A 25227-nucleotide genomic window follows, 5' to 3' on the forward strand; every position below is an offset into this window, starting at 1 on the left:
TTGGATCTGGTTTTCTTTATCTGTCTGACAGTCACTGCCTTTGGATTGTATTGTCTAATCCATTTATACTTATAGTTATTATTGATATGGTTGGATTTACATCTGCCATTTTGTTTGTTTTCCAGATGTTTTCAGGGTTTTTTTTCTTTAAGTTTTTAGTTTTTAATGAACTTGTAAACAAAAAAGCTCCCATTTCACAATAAAAAAAACCACTCAGATCATATAGATGTTTACAGTAAATACATTTATTTAAGCAACACACATACATGTTGTTATAAGATGTTTACTAAATTTCAGTGACAAATATGCTTTTTTTGAAAAAAACTAAGAACATTACAGAGTTAATGCAGAGCCCTAAGGATAATCTAACAGTCACTAAATTTTTCTTAAGTCTTCACTTTAGATGCTTTTAATTCTAGCCCAGGTAAGCAGGCAGAGTCTTTCATATGCTCAAACACTGGAATCTTTGGTTGCTACTGGATCAGCTGGCTTGCAAACAAGAAGCTAACCATTTTAAGAATGTTTTAAGTGAACAACTTGCAAACCCCAGGACGGATAAACCCTAAGAACGCACAATTGTGAGCATTTACAACCATCACAACTGCAGCTGAAGACTGTTCATGCCGTTCTTCTGAAAGGAGATCTCAAAGCAGTATAGTTCACAACAAAAGATTTTAACAAAAAATTGGCATATGCACAATTTCTCCACCAATTTGTGTGTCAACCATTTAGTTTACTTTTCCACTTGAAAAAATGCAATGGAAAACTGGACACCATGTTTCACTATCTCAGTTAATATTCATAATTACATAGTTACAACTCGGGACACAGCATCATCAATGCTGCCCAGGTTGTCCACAACCACTGGCTAGTGTACGTATGAACTAAAATCTCTAGCTATGGGGAAAAACAAATGCTGCTTAGATCATCTGCTCTGCTTACTCTGTTCCTAGACTCATGCTTAGAAGCCTGTGGGGGGCTGGGCCTGCTGACCCTGCCCACTTGAAGAGGCTGCCTGCTGGGCTGCTCTCTGCTTTAACATTACCCAATCAAATGTGTAGTCATGGTGGTGGTTCATGGTCCTGAAAAGCATGCGGAATAGCTGCCTCAGGTATATGTAATCTGGGGTTTCCTCAAAGCGCAGCCCACGACAATAGTTTAAGTACATGGCAAATTCTGCAGGCAACCCATTACATAAAACTTCAATAGGTGTGGACATCTTCTTTTCGCTAATTTTTTCATATTTTTGCTTTTTTGTTGCAGCCTTTATTCCTTGCCATGGCAGGCTGGTTCTATTAAAATACATCAAAACATATCCTAATGATTCCATGTCATCTCGGCGACTCTGCTCAACACCAAGATGTGCATTGATGCTAGCATATCGAGGAGTGCCAGTGAAATTTGAATCTTCTCTGTAAGGTATGTGTTGCTTAGTCCTGCTGTCTCTAAACTTTTTGGCCAAACCAAAATCAATAAGGAATAACTTATTGCAGTGACGCCCAATACCCATTAGGAAGTTATCTGGTTTAATGTCTCTGTGTATATAATTCTTTGAATGCAGATATTCAATTCTACTGATCATCTGGTCAGCTAACATAAGTACAGTTTTCAAAGTGAACCTTCTTGAACAGAAATTGAAAAGGTTTTCGAGGCTGGGTCCAAGAAGATCAATGACTAGCACGTTGTAGTCTTTTTCCTGACCATACCACCGTATGCGGGGGATGCCAACCCCACCCTGAAGAACCTTATAGAGTTTGCTCTCGTACAGCAAATGGGGATACCTGGCTGCCTGAGATTCTAGCTTCACTGCCACTTCCTCGCCTTTGATAATGTTGATCGCCAGGTAAACGTCCCCAAAGGAGCCAGACCCGATCTTTCGTACCAGTTTATATTTCCCTCCCACAATTAACTCGCCCTTGGAGCTGCTGCAGCCGCTGCAGCCGCTGCAGCTCGCCATCCTAAGAGACTAAGATGGAGGCTGGGTCTAAGCCCCGACACCTCTAAGGGGAGGACGCAGGCCGCTGGAGCTCGTCCGCCCAGCAAGGCTGCTGAGGGCGGCAGGAAACCGGAAACGTTGGCCCTTTCTGGGCGCTACCGGCACCAGGAGCGGCCAGAGGGTACCTGATCGCCGCCGCTGTCCGGCTCCGTTTGGCCAGGCCGCAGATTGCTGAGGGGGTTCCCGCTGTTACCCGGCTCGCCCACTTCTTCCTCAGCGGCCGCCGCTGCCTCCTTTTCGTGGTGAAGTCGCGGGCTGGAAAAGAGGTGCGGTGAGTTAGCGTCGAGATACCACTGCCACCACTGCCGCCGGCTCCCGCCCGGAGGGACCCCAGTCACTTGGCCGCCGCCACCATCCCGTTGCTCCGGCTCCAGCTGACACAAAACGGCGCCCGGCGCCAGCGCCGGCTCCTCACGGCGCAGAGCACTCTGGGAAAGGGCGTCAGGGGGCTTCCGGTCCTGCCTGCCTCCCTCCCTCACTGCGTTGTATTACAGTTAAGTAGGTATTTTCTAGCGTGTTATTTTCATTTCTTCAATGATATTTGACATTTTTAAATTTCAGTTTTCTTCGTAATGGCTTACATTAAGCCGTTAATGGCTCTAGGGCTTACGGAATGCATCTTAATTTATCATATTCCACTTCACATATACTAACTTAATTCCAGTAAGATACAAAAACTTTATTCCTATATAGTTCCATTCTCTACCCCTATTTGAGGCTATTACTACTATACATATTATGGACAATATATGTTAGAAACCAAGTAATATATTGTTATAATTATTGCTTTATATAACCTTATGTCTTTTAAAGAAGCTGAGAGAAAAAGGGAAAGCAAGTATATATTTATAGTTTGTTACATTAACTTTCTTATTTATCATTTTTGGTTCTCTTCATTTCTTCCTGTGGATTTGAGTTAGTGTTGGATATTATTTCCTTACTCCATACTCTCACAATTTAACTTCTTGATTAACAATAGAGCTTATAGTTTTAACCTCTGTTTTTTGTAGAGTTTTAGAGAAATAACCATGTCTTCTCTGACTCCATTTAAGATCTTTGTCAATAAATTTTAACCTTGTATCCTCACATCCAAAATAAAAATATTTGGATGTTAGCTCTTTCACACACAGGAAGACAAATACAGATATTTCATTATTACTTAATCTCACCCTAACTCCTTTCTCCCATAAAAATACTTTTAAAACATGAAAAAATCAGAGGTCTTTTTGTGGACACTGGCTTGTTTGAACAAACTTCAAGGGTTTGGGTAACCTAATAGAATATTCTTTGACTCTTCAGCCTAAAAGATTTTCCTGGGAAAAGACAAAACTAGTTTTTTAGAGGCTTCTACTTTTGGTCTTTTTTCCCCTTAAGTTTCTAGGAATTCTGATAAGCAACTGCACTGTCCATTAGCACTGCACATTTTTTAAATTGAAGTACAATCAGTTACAGCGTGTCAGTTTCTGGTGTACAGCACAATGTCCCAGTCTTGCATATACATACATATATTTGTTTTCATATTTTTTCCATTAAAGGTTATTACAGGATATTGAGCATAGTTCCCTGTATTAGCACTATGCATTTTAATTTCAAAAACTCTAGTGATGGTGACAGATTTCTCACTTTCCCCATTTTAGGCCTGTGCCTCCACCTCTAGCAGTATTTGCAGTTAGATGAAGAGATGGGGGAAGGGAGAAGACATGTCTATCTTGGGCTGCAAAATGGGAAATAATCCTAGTGTTTCTCCTCACAGAGAGGTTACACTGAGCCAGCGGTTTAGCAGTGCTCCCCAAACTTTCATGTGTGTGTTAATTACCTGGAGCTTAGTTACAACGCAGATTCTGATTCAGTAGACAGAGGAGGCAGCCTGAGAATCTGCAATTCTGATAAGCTCCCATCTAATGCAGATATTACTGGTGGTTGGGGGACCGCACTTTGAGTAGCAAGGGTTAGGGCATGTATTCCCAAACTTCCTGCACACTGTAATCACCTAGGGAGTTTTTTAAAAGTTCCTTTTACCTGGGGCCCATGCTCAAAGATTCTGATTTGGTTGACTGTGATTATGATAGTCATTTGCAGACAAGTTTGAGAATTACTGGGAGTTATGAGTCAAGAGTGTAAGAGACGATGGTCAAGCTAGGAATATCTTGGCTCAGTTTGTGCATCACTAAAATCCTGGTCAATACTGTTCCATCATTGAATCTCTCTATGGCTAGTGTGTCCTGCCCATGGCTACCAGGTAAATCTGATTTCTATCCATATTCAGTTCAACTTTAGTACAGCTGCAGCCAGATACCCTTATAGCCATGGCATACCAACAGAGTTATCTGCAGGCAATAAAGGGACACAAATAGAAACAATTGAGAGACTGAATATACAAATGGACAATGGCCAGATCACATATGACAACAGAACTTTGATCCACAACTTCTACAGCAACCAGCTCAGGAAGCCAAACCATAACCTCTACAGCATCGGCCCAGAACCTCAGGACTTGGTCACTGACTGCCAGCTTCCCTGTTTCTTGCCCTGACTTCCAACTCAGGACCAACCAGAGAAAGCTGAATGTGCTCCTCAAACCAGTCACATAAGATGCCCCACTTCTAATTATTCTCCTCCAGTTTCCCCATGTCAACAATCATCCATCAGGGCATACCTGGAGCCTTCCTCGTTTTCCACTCTAAAGCTTTCCCACTCCTCTGCCTGTCTTCGAGTCTCTGTAAGCGATGCTGGCTGACTCCCTTGCTCTGAAAAAAGAAAGAGCGTCTGTTTGTTCCCTTTTGGGCGAGCTTCATTGACGTCCATACAATCATGCACCCAAGAGTCTGTCTGCCTTTTATTATCACCACGCACCAGTAATTCTAAATCATTTCAGTGATACATTATTCTCCCAGGTGAGGATGGACTGTTCCCGTCACCCTGGCCCTCTTGGTGATGTCCCTGCTTTGTAGGCACTTTTCCTGCTAGTTTTTAAAACCCAGCTTGGTATCCAGGCTGCCCTAGGACTCTAGACAGATCTCCTCTTCCTGAACTTGCTGTTCCTCACGCCTCCCATCTCTACAGCAAGTGCTCCTCCACTTCCAGAGACCCCCTTCAGCTGTACTTCTAACTGTTCAAGATCACATCTTTTTCTGGGAGGTCACAAACTCTGACTCACTTCTCCTTCAATCTTCCCGGCAGCTCCCCTACTCCCCACCCCAACCTACGGGCCTGGCTCCAAACCTCAACTTTTCCCTTTGGTATCTGTTCTATTTCTTGCCAGTTGATCCCCAGCCCACTGAAAATTCACATGTACAGCATTGTATAGTTCACATGGGATAAACTAAGAGGATCTTTTCTATGAAAAAAAAAAGTGCCTGTGCCTTCTCCATTAGTAAAGCATGTTATTTAAAGTCAAAATACAGTTAACAAGCTGCTTCTAAACCACAGTGTCAGTTTCTGATAGGGCACATTAAGCCTATAGTTAGTTTTTTCAAAAAGCCACTTACTTTTTTTGTTCACTTCTGCCTGTCTCCTTCCCCACCGCCACCTACCCTCACCCCCAAAATGCTTTTGCATTCTTCACTTATCTGGTGTATTCTGAAAACCTGCACACTGTGAAGTCTATTGCTAGAATATTCTTCCTACCATGTTGATTATGAATCAAAATAAAGCAGGAAAGTGTGGCGGGGGTATAGCTCAGTGGTAGAGTGCTTGCTTAGCATGCGCAAGGTCCTAGGTTCAATCCCTAGCACCTCCATTAAAACAAAACAAAATAAAGCAGCAAAGAAATAATAAAGTGTTAAGAAAAATGACCTCAGTCTTGGAAATAAGACCAGCAAGGTTCAGGCTCTCCCTTCAGTGTCATTAACAGTGAGTTGCTTAACAAGCTCACCCCAGGACTACCTACAAGGCTGTGGCAAGTTACCTTTGACTTTTTACTATTTACTATTTACTATTTATTAAATAAGATCCCAGACTATGAACTTCAGTGATAACATGGTGTATTTTGTCTGGTTGAGATGCTAATCATTCCCAATGGGTGGAAAAGATAACCCCAAAAGTTAGGGTTTTATTGCCCTGTAGGACAGTGAGTGGTTTCATATCTAACCTAGCAATCTCGTTCAAACATTCTTCTTTAATGCCTAAAAATACATAGTTCCTCCAATTCTCCTTAAAATATCTTTATTGTCTCATTGATTCCATCATCAATGAATTGGCTAAAATCTTTGACACGAGCCACATTTTTAACTTTTTGGAAATTTTACTGTGAACGGAAAGTGTTGCCAGCCATTATCAGTAAACAAAGGATGCTGTGGCCATCATCAGCCACTACCGCTGCCGCCCCCCCCAACAGTGAATGAAGGGAACTCAGGATGCAGACAAGCAGGCAGCCCGCCTCTGCTGCCACCCGCAGCGGTGCCCCGTGAGGGGACTCAGGGTGGGAAAGAACAGGACACTGGCCGTAGAAAGCCAGGTGCAGATCAAAGGAATGATTTCAGCGAGCCCAGACCTTTGCATCTTTCTGTACATAGAAAAGCACTGAATTCCTTAACTTGAGATATCTAGTTTCCTTGAATTAACAGTAATCTTGTCAAGTTCTGACTACATGGTCTTTGTTGCAAAACTCCTATATATCCTGGCTCCTCCCCTACCTCTTCGGCGCTGTTCCTTAGCATTATATGAGGGGCTGCCTCCAACACTCAAGTCCTCAGAATAAAACGTCTGCCAGATAAAACGTAACTCTCAACTTGTAGGTTGTGCATAATTTTTCAGTCGACAGTACTTTGAAAAGAGTTCAGAAAACAGCACAGAAGGCCAGTCACGGCCGATGTGGTGAATGAGAGAACGTAGGTTCATCAGATTAGCACAGCTATTCTCACCTTTCATAGATTCCCCCTTGTTTGGTTCTGTTCCTTCCCAACCTATACTATTAACTTCCCTTCAGGAACCATAGCCCTGGAGAAGCTATTCCACAACGTTCATTAAAAGAGGAATCTGAAAATGTAAATAGCATCTGTGGCCTCCAACCTGCCTGGTGAAGCGCTGCTGGAAGGCCTGCGGATGACAGCAGCAACGTGCACACAGTGCACAGTTTCAGAGTCCGGGGGGGCCCATGGGACCAGCCAACCACGCCCCAGAGCGGAAGGCAGGACAGGTTTTCCACACTGATAAGGAGTAATAAAGCACACTGACTCGAGTCCCCATGTCAGCTAGACACGTATTGGAGTAGCAGTTAATTTTCATAACAATCCGGAAAGGTCTAGACACCCAGCAAGTTCTAACATCAAACCCCGGAGAAACCTTAGCCTCCCCGAAGAGGCGCATACTCGGTTGGGAAAATGTTCAGGGCAGCAACATATTTGAACAGCTGGGACCCCGGGTACAGCTCTGACACTGGGTATTTCATACAAAGGAGTCTTTTTCTCTTCCCCGCTCAAAAAAGGGAAAAGATCTTTTCATGTTTTTATTTAAAAAGTAGTCACTAATCCTACTCAGTCCGTCAGGCACTTATCTGCTGGCTTCGTACTTATCACAATTCCCTGTCATGAAGTCTGTGTTTTCAATCATCTAGCATGTATATAAGTGGCTTTTTTCCAACTGAAAAAGCATTCCCTTTTTTGAAGATATTATAAGGCATGTTTCTCTCTTCATGTAGTGTTGGCATTCAGGCTGCTGTTTGCAGTGTAGTCCACTATTTTATGTGCTATTTCAACAGCTCCGAAGTGTTGAGTCTATCAAAAAAAAAAATTAGCTACCGAGGAGATACAGACTGATAGTGTTGATCTAAATCGTTAAGATCTCAACCCTTACGGAGGAGTTTTCAATTTATTCTAGTTTGAAACATTAAGGTGACCGAGTGAAAACATAAACTGAGTGAAAATCTTATTTTTCAAAAATCTTCTTTGCTAAAATACCTGGAGTCATTCCATCTTTTAAAAAAAAGTTTTTTTTTTATTGAAGTAGAGTCAGTTTACAATGTTGTGTTAGTTTCTGGTGTATAGCATAATAATTCAGTTATACGTATATATTCTTTTTCATGTTCTTTATCATATCGGTTATTTTAAGATAGTGAATATGGTTCCCTGTGCTACACAGTAGGACCCTGCTGTTTGTCTATTTTATATATAGTAGTTAGTATCTGCAAATCCAGAATTCCCAATTTATCCCTTCTCACCCTCTTTCCCTTTTTGGTAACCACAAGTTTGTTTCCTGTGTTTGTGAGTCTGTTTCTGTTTTGTAAATAAGTTCATTTGTGTCATTTTTTTAGATTCCACATAAAAGTGATACCATACTGTATTATTCTTTCTCATTCCATCTTTTGATAACTCTTGAACAAAGCTCTTTTGCAGTTATTAGCAGAAAAGGATTACCCAGGGCCTAGAGCAGTGCCCTTGTAATTGTTGGATGAATTTTCTTTAAGGTTATAGAAACAGCCTAAATGATCAGTCTGTATACACTTCACAGTGCCTTAGTCTAAGAATTTATCTGTCCCCAAATAAATCTAGAAAGCAGAGCTGAGGGATTGAGCAGGTCAGGGCTTCACTCTTCCAGCTCTGCAAGGCCGAAGAATGCCTAGTTCCTGATCAGGGATCTCCCCACCCCCATGTTCAGTTCAGAGATCAAAGATGTGTTCGCCAGACGCTCACTGCTTTCCCTGCCAGTGAAGGGCTAGAAAACAGTATGCTTTCTGGGGCTCTCTCTGGTTCCCCCTCCTCCCACATACCAGAGCTCTCTGTCAGGGAAGAAACCCAGAGAGGAATATAAAGAACCTAATGTACAATTTTTTTTTCTGAAATGGCTTTAATGCTGGTTATTTTGCAATAGATTGAAAAAATCTCCCTGAAATATTGCTGCTCCCTTTTGGAGGTATTAGCTCAGGCTTTTCCCTTGCAGTTTCCAGAAAATTCCATCTTCAAAGAGCTGAAGGCTCTTGCTCTGCTTAAAAGCTTCGGGGTCAGCCTTACCTCCTCTGGCCTGTGTGCTGCTTCTGACCCTCACAATTACTTCTTCTGCTGCGGGAAGCCCTTCACTTGCTGCTCCTAATTGGATTTGTAAATGGTGTCCTCACTGAAGAGGGGGAACTTGTCTACTTTCTCCGTTAGCCCTGCCATGAGGCTAAGATGGATGGCCCCTCCTAAATTGCTGGTCTGTTCCTTTCTCTGCCATAGCTGTCAGTTCTGACCCCAGAACACGGGTCATGAAAGCAAGTGGTAGAAAAATCAGCCTCAAGTGGGTCTGATCATTAGAAGAGCTTGCTTTGTGGCATTTGTCTGGAACCCTCCTAGTTCTCAGCCGCCCCTGCTGTGGTCCACCCCCCCTTCCCCTCCCCCTCCCCCAGTGTGAGTGGCTGCACCCTGGGGGCCCCCCAGCTCCTGGTCGGTTGGTGGCACTGCCCTCCCTGCTCCCAGGCCTCTGGGCCTTTCAGGGGAGAGGACCTGGCTTCCTCTCACTCTGCCCAGAGGCCTAGCAGAAAGGTGGGCCTTCACCTTCCAGTGAGCTGCTTCAGCTTCTAGACCATGCTATCCAATATGGTAGCCACAAGCCACACTGCGGCTATTGAGCACTTGAAATGTGGCCAGTCCGACTGAGATGGGCAGTAACTACAATTTTTACTAAATTCCAAAGACTTCAAATAAAATATATCCAGGAACATCCAATACCTCAGTACATTTTTATATTGATGATATGTAGCAGTGACAATATTTTGCGTATGTTGGTTGAAAGAAAATGTACTATTAGCATTAGCCTCACCAGTCTCCTTGTACTTTTACTGAAGATGCAGCCACTAGAAATTTCAAATTCCACATGTGGCTTGCCTCTGTGGCTCGCATTCTTTTCCCATTGGGCAGCGTAGGCCGCCTTCACTCAACATCCCGCTGCCTTGTTGGCCCACACCACTCAATGTGATGGCCTCTTTCCACCTCGAGTGGCTCCCAGACACTCCTCAGTCATCCTCTAGGTTGGCAAGACCATTTTTCTCCTTTCAACTGCAAATTCTTAACCAAGACCATTTAAACTAGTATCTAAATGAAGCCAGTAAGTATTAATTAGGTCCTTATTGCTCTCAGGCACTCTGGGGCTTGGGATCTGTAGTTTTTTAAGAGTATGAAATAGATTGCTAAGAACATGTAGGCTATTGAGGCAGAAGGGATTATAAATAATTATGATAAAATGAGAAAAGTTCTAGAATAGATATATATATAAAGCACTATTGGGACCAACACGAGTGCAATTAATTCTTCTTGTGATGACCACAGGCAACACCAAGAAGAGGCCCGAGTGAGGGAGTCCAAGGCACATGAAGGTGGAAAGTGCCTTGCAGGACCAGATGATGGAACTCCAGGATGCCACAGGCAGTAAGACTGTAGAGGTGTGATGGGACCGTTTGATGGGACGGTTTGATGGGTCTGGTTGTGAGACAGGAGGGAAGGGGGTAGGGCACAACCATTCAAAGAATGACACAGCAATTAAGGAAGTGACATAAACTGGTTAGAACGAACTCAGCCCAAGATGGTGGGGGATTTGCCTTCCAATGGACCTTAAGCCTCATTATATGCTCATCGTCATACATTAGCTGCTAAATGGCACCCCCACAGGCTCCATGACAATTCTGAGGCTGACCATAAAAGGCCAAAAAGTGGGTGGTGGCCCAATTCCTGGAAATCTCTCCCCCTTCCCTGAAACAATTGGAATAGTCCTCCTACTTGTCAGCATGTGAAATTACCCTGCCCATAAAAACAAACCACTCCCCACACCTCGTGGCCAGTCTCAGCTTCCTAGATGACCCCATGCTCCAGGGCCGCCTCTCTTGCCTTTGAGATGGCCCGCACTCTGCCTATGGAGTGTGAATCTCCTAAGCCACCTCTCTTCCTTTTTGAGTCGGCCTGCACTCTGTCTATAGAGTGTGTTATCTCCCTGAGTAGCTAACTTTCACTTTACTATGCCTGGCTTTGAATTCTTTCCTGTGAGCGACAAGAACCTATTCTCAGGCAACAGCTTGGGCACTAGGTGATGCAGCTGCAGAGGACCAGATGATGGCGGTAGATGAGGATGCACAGATGACGGTGCCACACAGAGCCACAGGAGATAAGGCCACAGTCTTGCCAAGCACAGAGGCAGGAGAGGGGGGTTTTGGTGGGGACGCTGGAGCAGGTCACCCCACAGAGGCTGTTACAGGAGGGGCGTAGAGTGCTAAGCAGTTTCAGCCCCCGTGCTGCATCAGTCCTGACCCTGATCGCACGGGTCTTTTGGCATGCACCTCCTGGGCACCGTCAGGGGATGGGAGCCGGGGAACTTGCTAATGGCTCCCAGTTTCTGCAAAGGTTTGCAGGTCTGCTCTTTGATGGGAGAGCTGCTTTTGCACTGAAAAGCTTAGCAGAAACAATGACCTAGTTCACCTGCCTGGAGGCTGGCCAGCCTGCCAAGGCAGAACACTGGACGTTATTAAAAGTGAAAACTCATTCTCCAGCTAAACGCTTTGCTTGTCAGAACCTTCTCTCCACCTCTTTGAGACACAAAATCCAGGGTAATGAGCAGTGACAGAGCACATGATTTTTTGTTGTTGTTCTTGAAACCCAAAGACAAACTGTTAGAGGACCCTCTCCGCTAAGGGGTGTTGCCGGCACACCTAGGACTGGACCCCAAACAGCAGGCAGCTCCATGTCTGTGCACCCAGAGCTAGTACTCCCACTCCTGGTGGCCTTCGCTGTCGCATGCAGGGAGGGCTGGCGTGGTTCGGTGGGGAGGGCGCTCAGAGATGAGAAATGTCTTACTCCAAAAAAATCAACATTGGGGTTAGGTTAATTTTATAAAGAAAACCCTGCCAAGCCAAGTTCATAGCACTGATTCTCTGCTAGATTTTTGGCTCAGGGGATTACATAGGGAACTTAAAAAAACAAAGAGCCGCACCCCTGGAGATTCTGATTTAATTGGTCTGAATTTTTTTTGAGAGCTCCGCAGGTGATTCCAATTGGCAGCCAAGGTTGAAAACCACTGGGTTAGATTTTCAAAGTCCATCCTTTTCTTTTTTCTTTTTTTTTCTTTTTTGCTGTTTCCTTGGCACTCATTTTCTGCTTAAAGCAGGAGGAAAAATTGAGGTTATTGACTCAAGCTTTGGGAAACCCAACGGGCAAGTACAAAGCAGGTGAGTCTGAGGCGTGTCCACGGGTGAGAAATCAGGGCTGCAGCAGGGAACCTCCCTTGGGGCAGGCTCCTCACTTGCTCGGCTGCTTTATCGCTTAGCAAAAGCCACAGCAATTGTCCCAAAAGGGCCAGAAAGAAGCAGTTGCAGATCTCTGCTTTCCCTAAGGCTGTGGTTCTCAAGTAGAAACCTGGAAGGCTCTTTAGGACACAGATTGCAGATCCCATCCCCAGAACTTCAGGTTCAGTAGATGGGGTAGGGCCAGAAAATTTGCATCTCTGACAAGCTCCCAGGTGGTGCTGATGCTGCTGGTCCCCAGAAGGCAAGGGAGAAGAGGGTACTGAAAATAAAAATGCAGCAGAAAGTAGCAGACGTTTTCAATGAGCACCTACTATGTGCCTGGCCCCAGGCCAGACCTGGGGACCCAGAGGAGACCCTCCTTAACTTGGCAGTCTAGAGACTGAGCCCCCCAGACAAACAATTACATGTTCTTAGGTTCCGTGGAAGGGACCTCCACTTGCTTCTTGGAGATATACGTGGCTACGAAGAGCATGACTGCCACCCTTGCCATATCAGAAGGCCAGACAAACTGCAAATTCAAACTTTCCTGGAATTCATAAGACAGTGAGGTCACAGGGCAAAGAAGTAACCCAAGATGGAAGGACAGACAGACATCTGCGGGAAAAGACGAGACATCAGCCCTCACTTCCCTGGGGCAGATGCAGCAGGACATGGGTAAGAATTCACTAGAATATTTTTTTGTTTGTTTTTAAAATTATTTTTATTGAAGTCCTGTGTGGGTTTGGGGCCACAATTTGAAATCCATTTTGAGACCAGGCTCCTAACTCTACCCCTTCCAGCTTCCCCAAATGACAGCCCAGCCATCGAGTAGGAGTGAGGAGCGGTATGAAAAGAACCCATACCTTCCATTGGATCAGGCTCCTTCAAGCAAACAGGGAAACTGAAGGGGTCTGAACTGTTGGAGGAAGTCCCTGGTTTGGAGGCGGAAACCCAGTCAACAGCGGCCATGCTAATTGCTGCACATGGTATTTGTGGCAACAAGGTATCTGAAACCCTAGAACTGGGCCAGCTGTATGGACCAGTAAGGATTCCTTTTGTTAACAACTTCTGTCACTGGTGGGCTTGTCCACCAGCCCAATTTCCTTCTGCAGCTCTGGGCACATCCCTAGAGCTTCTCTCTCCTGACAGTGTTTCCGTTCTAGCCCCATCCTGTGCACAGCCTCACAGTAAATTCAAATGGGGTTTCCTTAGAATAAAAGAAGCAAAGTGAGTGCAGTCTCTTAAAAACTGCCAGTCATGGGGCAACTCCTGTAACTTTTTCTCCATAAAAGTTATGTAGTTTTATCTCAGCCGTATAGGTGTGAGATAAAACTGGAATGTTATTGGAAGCTCTGAGATCTGAAAAGACTTGTACTGGACTTTCTGAAACCTTTCATGTAAAGCCCATGAATGTGTATCATTTTTCTTTCCTAGGGGCTTTTGGAGAACATAAAAGAATTCAATGGGAAAAAATGTTCATCTTTCAGAAAACGCTAATAACTAAGATTTGCTGCTTCTTAATGAGAGGCCAACAACAGTCAGGCTAACTCGAGGAGAGAAAGGTAATTCTTCATCTGCTTTATGGTCCTTGTTCATTGTATCTTAACTCTGCACAGTTTTCGGGACTCTTGGATCTCTCTCTGGCCTATACTGAGTGGAAAGATGCCCAACTCAGGTCTTCCTTTCAGAATTTGTGTGAACAATTTTTATTTCCTGTAACTCCTTTCCTGCCCAAAACACTCCTTTTCAGCCATCACAGCTTTGTCCACATACCAGGAACCTGGGGAGAAATGTAGGCCCTGAAATGTTATTTCCTTGATTGTCAACATAAACTTTCTAGTATTTCTGGTAATTCTATTGGTAATTTATGGCTCTCAGTTTCCCAAAGTCCCTTGTGCTGGTGAATTCTGGTATTTCTTTGAATCATTCACTTTCACTCAACCTCCCTTCAAGTTAATTTAAACTTTCAGAGGAGAATCAAACCCATTTTCCAACTCTCTGGAGTTATGAGTCTTTTTAATTCTGTCCTCAAAATGAATTAGCTAGATGTCCCCATGGATTGTCCCAAGAGCAAGCTTGGTCTGGATGAGTTGAAGGAGTCGCACATCTAGGATCTTTAAACTGAGCAGTTGTGACCCTAATCCTCAGCTCCATATTCTGGTCTCCACATAAACTGCCCTACATGGAGATTCATACTTAGTTCCAGAACTCTCTTGAAACTGGCCAACTTCTCCCCATCAGTAATTAACCCAGGCACAAATTGGATGTCCTGAGCTGGCGCTGAACTCAAGTTGGCCCTTTGTGTCTAATCTTATCTTAACCCCAGTACTGAAGCTTGCTCGTTACTGAGTTGGTATGCAAGATTCGAGTGAAAAAATTCCCCCCACACTGTCCTGGCAGTTGTCTTAGCATTTTGGTTGAAGGAGACCACCTTTGTGAGGGAAAATCATCCAATGCACTTGTGTTTTCACCAAAGATAAGCATGACATATGATTTCTTTCACTAGAACATTCACATGGATTTTCTAAATGTCCTTAAATACCACCAGAACTAAAAGCCTCATGTCCCAGGAGAATAATTGTATCTATACAGACACAAATAAGCCGCAGAAGAGTATCACTGCATAGGAAATGGATTACGTTAGTGAAATACTAAACCAAGTAACAGTGTCCATTTGCCCATTCTTGTTAGGATTAAACTGAAAGTTGTTTATCTGCTGCTAGTGGCACAGAGAGATATCTTGGCTTTACTTTTGAAAGAAATTCTTGACACGGTTTCATTGTTAGGGATACAGGATCCAAGACCAAAAAAAAATGTGCTTAAGGAGTGTACAAGAATTATGGTCCTCAGATCTTTATCTCTCCTGATGTTTTGAAAACTTGCCTGGAGAGAAATAACATAGGCCTGAACTAGAGGGACAGGAAGGAAGGGGAGGCTGAGAGAACAGCCAGGAAGCTGGGAGTAGCAGCTGTTCTGCTTTTCTGAGCAGGGGGAATAAAATTAGACAAGAGTTACAAACATGCGTGTGTAAAGTAACAACGGGTCTGAGCAGGGCCGAGTGGTGGTGGGTCCATTTGCTGGTGCGTAAAGGACAACTAAAATTAGTTCATGAAAAGTTCACAGAGGGAAGCAGAGGGCGTGTACTCGGCGTGATCGTGCTCTTTCTAACCCAGACTCTTCCTGCTGCGGGCGTGTGAAAAGCCCATGGAGGTTCAGCTCATTCTCCATCTCAGTTGATTTCCACTAAACCAACAGACCAAACTTCATTTCTTTCTTTTTTTTTTCAAAATTAATTTAATTTTTAAAATTTTTTGGTAATTAGGTTTACTTATTTATTTTTAGAGGAGGTGCTGGGGAATGAACCCAGGCCCTTGTGTATGCTAAGCATGCGCTCTACCACTTGAGCTATACCCTCCCCACCAAACCCCATTTCTTTTTATTTCTGCTTTTCAACATTCAACCAGGACGCTGCTTCATGATGGCCACAGCTCTGAATCAAAGGCCTGCAGACAACTTTTCAGGCTTGAGTCATGCATCCACCTGGATTAATCTTTATGCAAAAGTCTTCATTTAGGCCTCCTCTCTTGGCTCTTGCTCCAAAGCCAACCACTGTAAACTACACAACGTGGCTCTGTCTGTACTTTACTCTTTCAAATCAGAGTAAGGGAAGCAGTCATCCTAGACATTTGTTTATTCAACGTAGACTTCATAAGCGTGCATGTGCTCTTGGGCTGGCTTGCTTCCCCTCCCCCTCTTCCCCACACCCTGGGCCTGTTCTTATCCAAATCATAGTGTGAAGAGGATGCCATCATGGGAAAAAGTAGTACTTAAGTCTTTTGGCAAATTCTTTTTCACAACATAATGGATAAATTGCTTGGACTTCACTAAAATCAGCTCAATTATTTAACACAATTATTGAGTCTGTAATATATATGATACCTTGCTAGGCACTGGGCAAAATGTGGGTAATGAAGGAGACATAAATCCCTGCCTTCGTGAAACTTACATTCTAGCAGTGATGTAGGAAAGCAGTAAGGAGGGAAGAGGGTAGAGAAAGCCAGGGGCGGTGGTGGTAGGGCAGTTTGACCAAGGTTGGTCCACGGAGGTAATGTTTGCCAGAGATGTTTGAGCAAAGAAGGGAAGGAGGAGATGGCAGCCAAGTGGACGCTGGGGAAGAGCGTTCCTGGAAGCTGAAGCAGCAAGCGCCAGGGCCGCGGAGTGAAAGCCCAGAAAGCAGGGCCGCCCAGGCGCCAGGGCCGCTGCGGGCAGTAGGTGGGGAGGCAGGTCACTGTTTGAAATAATAATTAAAATTTCAGAACACAGCATTCTTTCTCAACCTGAGTCTTCCCAAAATTGTGTTTCTGATTTTTCCTTCCCCATCTAGACAAGAGAAATGATTTGAGAGGCCAGGTGTATTACTACTAGAAGTGTTAAAAATAATAATAAGGCCATGCTATCAGATCCATTTTTAATTATTGCATTGATTATTATCATAATCATTGTCATCACCACCATGAACACTAATAACACAGTTGATATAATCTCATTTGACCCTGTGATAATGCCCAGATAAGTGTTATTTTCCCATTTTGCAGATAGGGAAACTTTTCAGATGCATTATGTGACTTACCTAAAATTACTCAGCTAGTAAATGCTGGTGGGCTATGGACTAGAATCCCAATATTATTTTTGCCAAATCACACTACTTCAATGCCAGTGGCATCCAGTATACCTGCTCCAAACCTCTCTACTCTCTATACTGTCTCCCTTTCGTAGCTAGAAAAGATTGGATTACCTAATAAGGGAAAAGTAGATCAGATGATGATGCTTATTACAGTGTTAAATATCATCGTTAAAAATGAGAAACAACCTGAAAGCCTAATGATGAGAAACAGATCAGTATGGTAGGGAATATAATGGCCGCCCAAAGATGTCTACTTCCTGCAACTTGGGAATATGTCACCCACCTGGCAAAGAGGGATTAAGGTTGCAGATGGAATTGAGATGGCTAATCAGGGAGATTACTGAGTGGGCTTGCTGTAATCACAAGGGTCCTTAAAAGTGAAAGAGGAAGAAAGTCACGGAGAGATGCAATATTGCGGACTTTGAAAAAGGCCAGGAAACGTTCTCCCCTAGAGCCTCCAGAAGGGAACGCAGCCCTGCCCACACCTGGATTTCAGCCCAGTGAAACCCAGGCTGGACTTCTGACTCCTGAAATTGTCAGATAATAGGTCTGTGTTTTAAGCTGCTAAGTTTGTGGTGATTTGTTACAATAGCTATAGAGAACCAATAAAGTCAGTCAACATGGACTATGTATTGACGGTCTGTCATGCAGAAATTTAAGTATGTGTGAGGTCTACGTGATAACAAAAAGTATTTAGGATCTACATTTACAAAGCAATATGTAGACATGTATATCCAGTGCAGTCAAAACAATGTTTGAAAAACAAAGAAACAAAAACCTCAGTTCAGTGGACATAAAATCTGGGGAGAAAATTCACAAAAATGTGGACGATGAGTAATGACTGAAGAGATAATGCTGATTCATTTTTCTTTTCTTTCAACTTTTATGTGTTTTCCAAACTTCCTTTAATGGTTCTGTATGAAGAAAATACTAAGTTTTCCAATTGATTTATGAAAGTAAAAACCCCATTCAGAGAGTCATAATCATAGATACCACCCAACCAGGCCACCATCAATTATTACGTCAGCGGTAAAGCACCATTATTCCTTTCCTCTTTTATCTCGGTAGCCATACGGAGAAACAGTTACTGTTTTAGCAGGTGGTACCAGAATTCCTCTGTAGAAAGAGACCCGTCTTAATTGAGAAGTTGAAAAGACTTTATCAAGTCCACTGGAGAGAAGGAAGTCCTCAGATTTCAGACTAAAGAAGGAAGAGGAAGGCAAGGGGACTGAGGCTGCTTGGAGCTTGAGTCGGGAAAAGGTGAGGTTGGAAGAAGACATTTGAAGGAAAACAGGTACCTACTGCATGTTTGCAAAGAATTTACTGTGTTATAGCTAGGATGGCTCCTTGTTACCCCCAGTCTTCAGCAAAACTGTAACTTATCCATGTTTGATTGGATTTCATGGGGAAACTAGTAAGAGGGCAAGGTTTGTGTCAAGGTTGACTCGCAGTTGAAACTGGGTTAGCTTGTGAAGATGAGAGTGCTGAGATCTGAATCACATGTCCCTTCACAGTAGAGTCACTGTCCACTGGTAGTGAGCTTTGCTCAGTTACCCAGGGCCCCTACCTGTGGGTTCACTGCTCTGTTCACCCCGACCTAGGGTAACTTCTGGCCCTCATGCACCACATGGTGCCTCACCGAAGAGTGAGTGTTTGCAGTTATCTTAATCCCTTGGGTTGCATTTCATATACAAGACAACCTTAGAAATCAGCCCCTGGATTACGGGATCTGTGCGGGCTTGTTGCAAAGCAATCACTAAACGGATCCCCCGAGGACCTGTGGGAGGCTCCTCCGCACTGCTGTTCCTCAGAGACTGAGCATGAGATGGTCGCAGAGCTGGGGGCCTGCAGTTACTCAGAGGACTTATGGCACCTGAGCTGTCCTCCAAGGCCCATAAGATGCCAGGAAGGGGAGTTTGTTAGAGGACCCTTTGGGGACTCTGCATCCTCCAGGGAGGCCCAGAGAGCTGAATAAACTTAACTCCCCCAGATGCTGCAGAAAGAGCTCAGAACTCCTGAGGTGCCCATCACTGAAAACAAGGAGTCTTCCCTGGAGATCCTCTGGGCTGGAGCCAGCATTGCTCACAGCAATCTCTCCAGTGGCAATAGCTTCTTGGCTTTTGTCCAGTCCTGTTTTGAGGGCTCCGTGAACCAGAACTCCCTTGGGGTCAGGTGATATCCCAGAGGTCTCATGTCTGCAGTGGGTAGTAAAACCCGTCACCTAGAATGTCAGGGAGTAGCAGTAATGATGTTAGTGTGTGCACACACACATTGTGTTCATGCACATGCACATGTGTATGCCTCTGGCCCTCAGTGTCATGATGTCAAGTGAGTCATCCCAGTAGGTGGTAGAAGTATCCCCAAAAGCCTTTCCTACATCAGGATGGCTAGTTGTCACTGAAATATGAAACACAAATATGTCCCACTAAAACCAAACTCTCCCTCATTCACCTCCACCTTGGTCAGATTTCAAAAATGTCATGACCATCTCCAGTGCCACCCAATACAAGAAAAGGAAGTCATGGTGGAAAGAGACAGTGGTCTTAATTATTTGTGGGGGAGATAAATTACTTTTGCAGATTTTACAAACAACACACAGGACCACGTGAACATATTACCCTGGAAGGAGCCTATGTGTGCCGTGGGGCCCTTAAGCTTCCTTAGCTTCCTGATCAACCCACCACAGGAGGCGAGAGGAGGTGACTGGACAGCGCCCTCTACTAGCACTTTTTCTGTTCTCTCAGACTGAATCTACCGATGTTTTCACATGTGCCTAGTTTGTAGTACATCTCAGACATGCCGGGTTTCTTTCACTCCTTGTTCCAACATTTCCAGTTGAAACAGCTATGCTAGAAGCATGGTTTAAAGTTATCTATTATAAACGGGAACAATGTTTTAGCAGTTATTTTTCCCAAATGAAGCAAGAATTTGACTTTTCAAGTTAACAAGGAATTTTTATCTGACAATTTCAATAAAGCTAATACTTTGCCAAAGTCAAGACTGGAGACCAAAGGAAATAAAATTATTTTTATAATACCGCAATCAGAAAAGTTTCCACTTGTTTTGAAAACAAGAGTGCAAGTAAAGTGTAAAAGAAGCCACTGGAAAGTTGCTTTAAAAGGCTTTATTCTTCTGAATAACAATGCTTGCCAATTTGAATAAGATTAGCTTTTCTTTTTAAATCTCATCTAGAAAGCTTTATAAAATGAACCTAAATTTATTAATCATTTTTGCGTCTTTCATCAGTGGCCTGAAAGATTTTAATAGACTACACTGATGCTGGTTGGAATATAGTTTGGTGCAGCTATTGTGGAAAACAGTATGGAGATTCCTCAAAAGACTAAAAATAGGCTTACCATATAACCCAGCAATCCCACTCCTGGGCCTATATCCAGAAGGAACCCTAATTCAAAAACACACCTGCACCTCAATGTTCATAGCAACACTATTTACAATAGCCAAGACATGGAAACAACCTAAATGTCCATTGACAGATGACTGGATAAAGAAGATGTGGTATATTTATACAATGGAATACTATTCAGCCATAACAATGTCAACATAATGCCATTTGCAGCAACATGGATGTCCCTGGAGAATGTCATTCTAAGTGAAGTAAGACAGAAAGAGAAAGAAAAATATCATATGACATCACTCATATGTGGAATCTAAAAAAAAAAAAAAAGACAAATGAACTTAAATATAGAACAGAAACAAACTCACAGACATAGAATACAAACTTTTGGTTGCCAAGTGGGAGGGGGGTGGGAAGGGATAGACTGGGAGTTTGAGATTTGTAGATACTGACAGGTATATATAGAATAGATAAACAAGTTTATACTGTATACCACAGGGAAATATATTCAAGATCTTGTAGTAGCTCACAGTGAAAAAGAGTATGAAAATGAATATATGTATATTCATGTATGACTGAAGCATTGTGCTGTACACCAGAAATTGACACAAAATTGTAAACTGACTATGACTCAATTAAAAAAAAAAGACTCCACTGACATTAGTTGATCCATCTTAAGAATAATGACTGTGTAGATTCAGACTGGGAAAAATAAACCTATGTCCTCCTACTTCTTGATGAATTCTTTCTGGTCCCTGTGTGTGCGAGTGTGAGTGTGTGTGTGTGTGTGTCTTTTACACACAACCCAACCAAACACTTCCTTTTCCAAATATGATCATTGTTATCTCTCACACCAGTGGAATTTTCAGCAGTCTAAAAGTAATTTCAGTTCTATGGAGTCAGAGTGTTTTTAGTTACTGCTGCACAAACAGTGGGGTTTCACATTAGATCCACTGTGAAACACTATAAAAGACTCAGAACATGATGGAAACGTGACAAAATGCTTTGGAAATTAGGATACCTAAACCTGATTAAAATCAATATCTGTAATAGCCAAAGGATAAAATCCTAGTGTTCACAGTTGACTTAAAGGCTTGAGAGGAATTATCTTGCCTTTCTCTCTTCCTCATCTTCTACTTGCCTTGTGTCCTTTATTCTGCATTTCAACATCAGCTAGGATTGGCTTTAGCCCCATATGTAACCCCGTCTTCCCAGCCTTCATCAAAAATCCTAAATCTAAGAGTAAGAAGCTAGGTAGGCTGTAGGCAAAAGGTGTGCCTAAGGCAAGTTGTTTCCTTCTTGTTTTCTTCCTAAGCTACCTGCTTTTGATTTTAAATTTTTGTATAACTGAATTAACATTTCCTCTCCTGCGTATATATTGTGATAGACAGAAGTGATTTGCTTCATTACCACCTTCAACCATGCAGGTTAACTTTTTCAATTTGATTCATGTTGCTTACAAATACTACAATGAAGACTGGTGACTGAATTCTAATAATTGCACAATACTTATGAAAAGCTGGATGGTAAAAATGAATATTCATGGAGATTGCCTAAGGAAAGTGAAATCCATTGCTGATGATAGATATTCATGGACTCCAGACTAAGGACGTGTGTTATTACTGATAGCGTTAATTAGTTATTGCTGCATAACAAATCCACCCCCCCCCCAATTCTCAGGAACTTGAAGCAGTAAACATGTGTTTTTCATACACAGGTCTGTGGGTCAGCTGTAGCTTGGCTGGATTCACTTGGGGTTAGGAGGGCTTAGCTTAGCTCCAAGCTGCAGGCTGGTTTTAGGTCTGCTCCATGGATTTCTTCCTTCTCCTTGGACCAGCAGCTACTCGAGGCACATTTTCTTATGGGGAATCACAGGAGCCTAAGAGGTCAAGCCCAATCACACATGTGCCCTTCAAGTTTTAAAGCCCCAGTCAAGTTTGCAAGCTTTCCCCTGGCTAAGCTCAAAGTCAAAGGGCGGGGATGCAGACTTCACCTCCACGATTGCAACGTTGGGTCCCACGGCAGAGGGAGAGAGGGAAGAATTAATGACAGTCATCCCGTCTTTCACACTGACCAGTTTTAATCTGTCTGGGACTTGATTTCCCCATTTGTGAAATAGAACACAGGTGTTAACCACTATATATAAAAATAGATAAACAAATTTCTTCTATATAGCACAGGGAACTATATTCAAAATCTTGTAGTACCCTATAATGAAAAAGAATATGGTAACGAATATATGTATATATGTGTGTGTATGTGTATGTGGGTGTGTATGTGTATGCATGACTGGGAAATTGTGCTGTACACTGGAAATTGACATGCTGTAACTGACTATACTTCAATTGAAAAACAAAAAACAGAACACAGCAAAAGCAAAAAACTCTACACTCTCGAGTTGTAAGGATTAAAGCACTTAGTGCCTGGCACACACACACGCAAGCTTAATAAATAAAGTTAGCTGTTACTACTATTGCTGTTGACATACCCTGATTATCCAATGAGACGAAGAAGTGAAGCCTTATGAATAGCCATACCTTGGACCTTTCTTTATGCAGCCATCAGAAACAGCTATGAAGAGATGCAATAATTTGGAGAAATGTTTCTGCTTTAATAATGAAAAAAAAGCAGCATATGTAAAAATATGTGGATGTGATTCCAGCAATGTAAAAAGAAAATCTATACAAATTAAAGATGTGAAGGAAACACACCAATCATTAAAGCAGCTGATTCTGAAGGTGATTTTCTTCTATTTTCCTACAGTTCCCAGTTTTCTATAATAACATGTATTTTTTTCAAAAAGTTTTAAAAAACATTGCTAAAAAGAAAAAGAGATCTTGGGTTTGGGCCTAGAATATGAGGAGCAGACCCCACCATTCATTTTTTTCTTTTGTCTTTTGGGATAATTTTTAACCTCTTCTCATTAGGGAACAGTACAATTAGCTTGATTGTTTCAGATATCCAGTTTCTTTCCTCTTACAGCTGGCTTTGGATTTTTCAAAGGTTAAATGAGGTGCTTTTCATGATTGGAAAAATACAACTGCAGGTAAAGTTAACACAGTTCATCTGAAGACCTGGTAAGTAAGTACAAGCAAGATATTTACAGATATTAACAAATTATCTTTACATAATTTTTCTGTTTCAAGTATTTGTCTTTTTTCTTGAGTCCCTATGAATAATGGTACTGATTGTGAGCCTGACCTTTTAAGAAAAATGCTACACTTCTATAATTATGTTTTAGAGGCTTATTTGAATAGGCATCTCAATATTATTCAGACATATTATAATATTACCAGGACTCAAAGTCTTTGAATGATGCAAACTTTCCTAATTTTACTCATCACATTTCGTGTAGGCAGGTTGAATGTGGGCATATTTTTTTAGCTCCTTTTGGTAAATTAAATTGAATTGTGTTTTTCTATGAGCTTGGATTTCAAGAGCTTCATTATTTTCTGAAATCCAAAGTCTGCTTATGTAGTGGCTTGAAAATAGGTCCACAAATTCTTTGGTGTTCCTTCCTTTAAAAGGTAGAGTCTAATTCCTCTTCCCCTGAGTGCAGGCTGTACCTGGTGACTCACATCTAACCAACAGAATGTGAGTAAAATGATGGTGTGTGACTTCCAAAACTAGGTCATAAGAAGGCATTGTGGTCTCCTCCTTGCTCTCTTTGATCACTCATTCTCAAGGAAGCTGGCTGCCATGTTGTGGGGATGCTCAGGCAGCCCTCTGGAGAGGCCCAAGTGGCAAGGCGCAGAGGTCTCCGGCCAACACCCATGTGAGCTCACCATCTTGGAAGCAGATCCAGCAGCCCTAGAGAAGCCGTCAGATGACGGCAGCCCTGCTGATGTCCTAACTACAACCTCACGAGAGACCCTGGGCCAGAATCACCCAGCTAAGCGGCTTTCAAATTCCTAACCCACAGAAACTGAGAGATGATAAATGCTTATTGCTCTGAGCCACCAAGTTTTGGAATAATTCGTTATGCAGCAATCGCTAAATAACACAGCTTATCACAGAACTCTATGGCTGGAAAACTATCGTGAAAGGTGGTGTATCTTGACCATGTAGCGCCTACCGTAAGACAGTCTGAACTACATGGTAGGTACATCATGGTGAGGAAGATAAACCCAGAATCTGCCTTCAGGTAGTTTGCAATCAAATTCCACAAACATATAATGACAGAAAAGGAGACAAACATTTTTGACATTGAGAAAGTTACTTAGTATCAATTACCCTGGGTTTATGAAACGAGGAATGTTGTCTACTTTAAGGGTTGTTGAGGTTGAGAAATAACATTAAATCAAGTACTCAGAACAGCGGTGTCCCTCATAAAAGCTTGCTATTATTATTTAAAAGGGCGACTTTCACCACCAGCTGTTTTTTTTTCAGACTTGAAGTACAAGCCACTGCCTAATGCCTACATTATGTAATCACTGCACGTGTGTGGAAGACAGCATTTTCACTAATAGATTTGAAAAGTTAGAAACTTGACTAGAAAAAGCACTCCACTGTCTTTCTCAAAACTATTGGTTTCAAAACTTCTTAGGGAAGTAATAGTGCCATGGTTTCAACTTGACTCAGTGCTGATCATAAGCTGGTTGCAAGTACGTATTTTTATTGCAATCATTTAAAATAGTAAGTTTCCACCCTGATGTGCCTGCCTACTAGATGCCATCAGCCATTCTCTTGAAAGACAGTAATATTTCTTATACTGAACCATGTGTGTGGTATTTTATTCCAAAGCAATCCTCTTATCATTTAGATAACTAATTATCATCACAGTATTTAACTCAAAATTACATAGGTTCACCTTTCCTTGATTATATGGTTTGCTTCAACTCCATCTCATCAATTATGTCGATTTCCTAAGCCACTGAGACCAAGGGACCTGACACATACCCACTTTGTTTATCTGCTTCTGCTCAAATATCCTAGGAATAAGCAAGAGGAAAAGCTTAGAACCTAAAGTTTATATAGATGAGTAGCAATTTTAAGAGCCCCAAATCTAG

The 25227-nt window shown here is 42.6% G+C and overlaps 1 pseudogene; it reads right to left on the reverse strand.

Moving 5' to 3' along the window:
* Positions 1–223: 223 nt before the first annotated feature.
* LOC140691761 (casein kinase I pseudogene) overlaps positions 224–25227 on the reverse strand; it is a 66222-nt pseudogene continuing 41218 nt past the window's right edge.

The sequence above is a fragment of the Vicugna pacos genome, chromosome X, assembly GCF_048564905.1.
Source record: "Vicugna pacos chromosome X, VicPac4, whole genome shotgun sequence".
Taxonomy (NCBI): Eukaryota; Metazoa; Chordata; class Mammalia; order Artiodactyla; family Camelidae; genus Vicugna; species Vicugna pacos.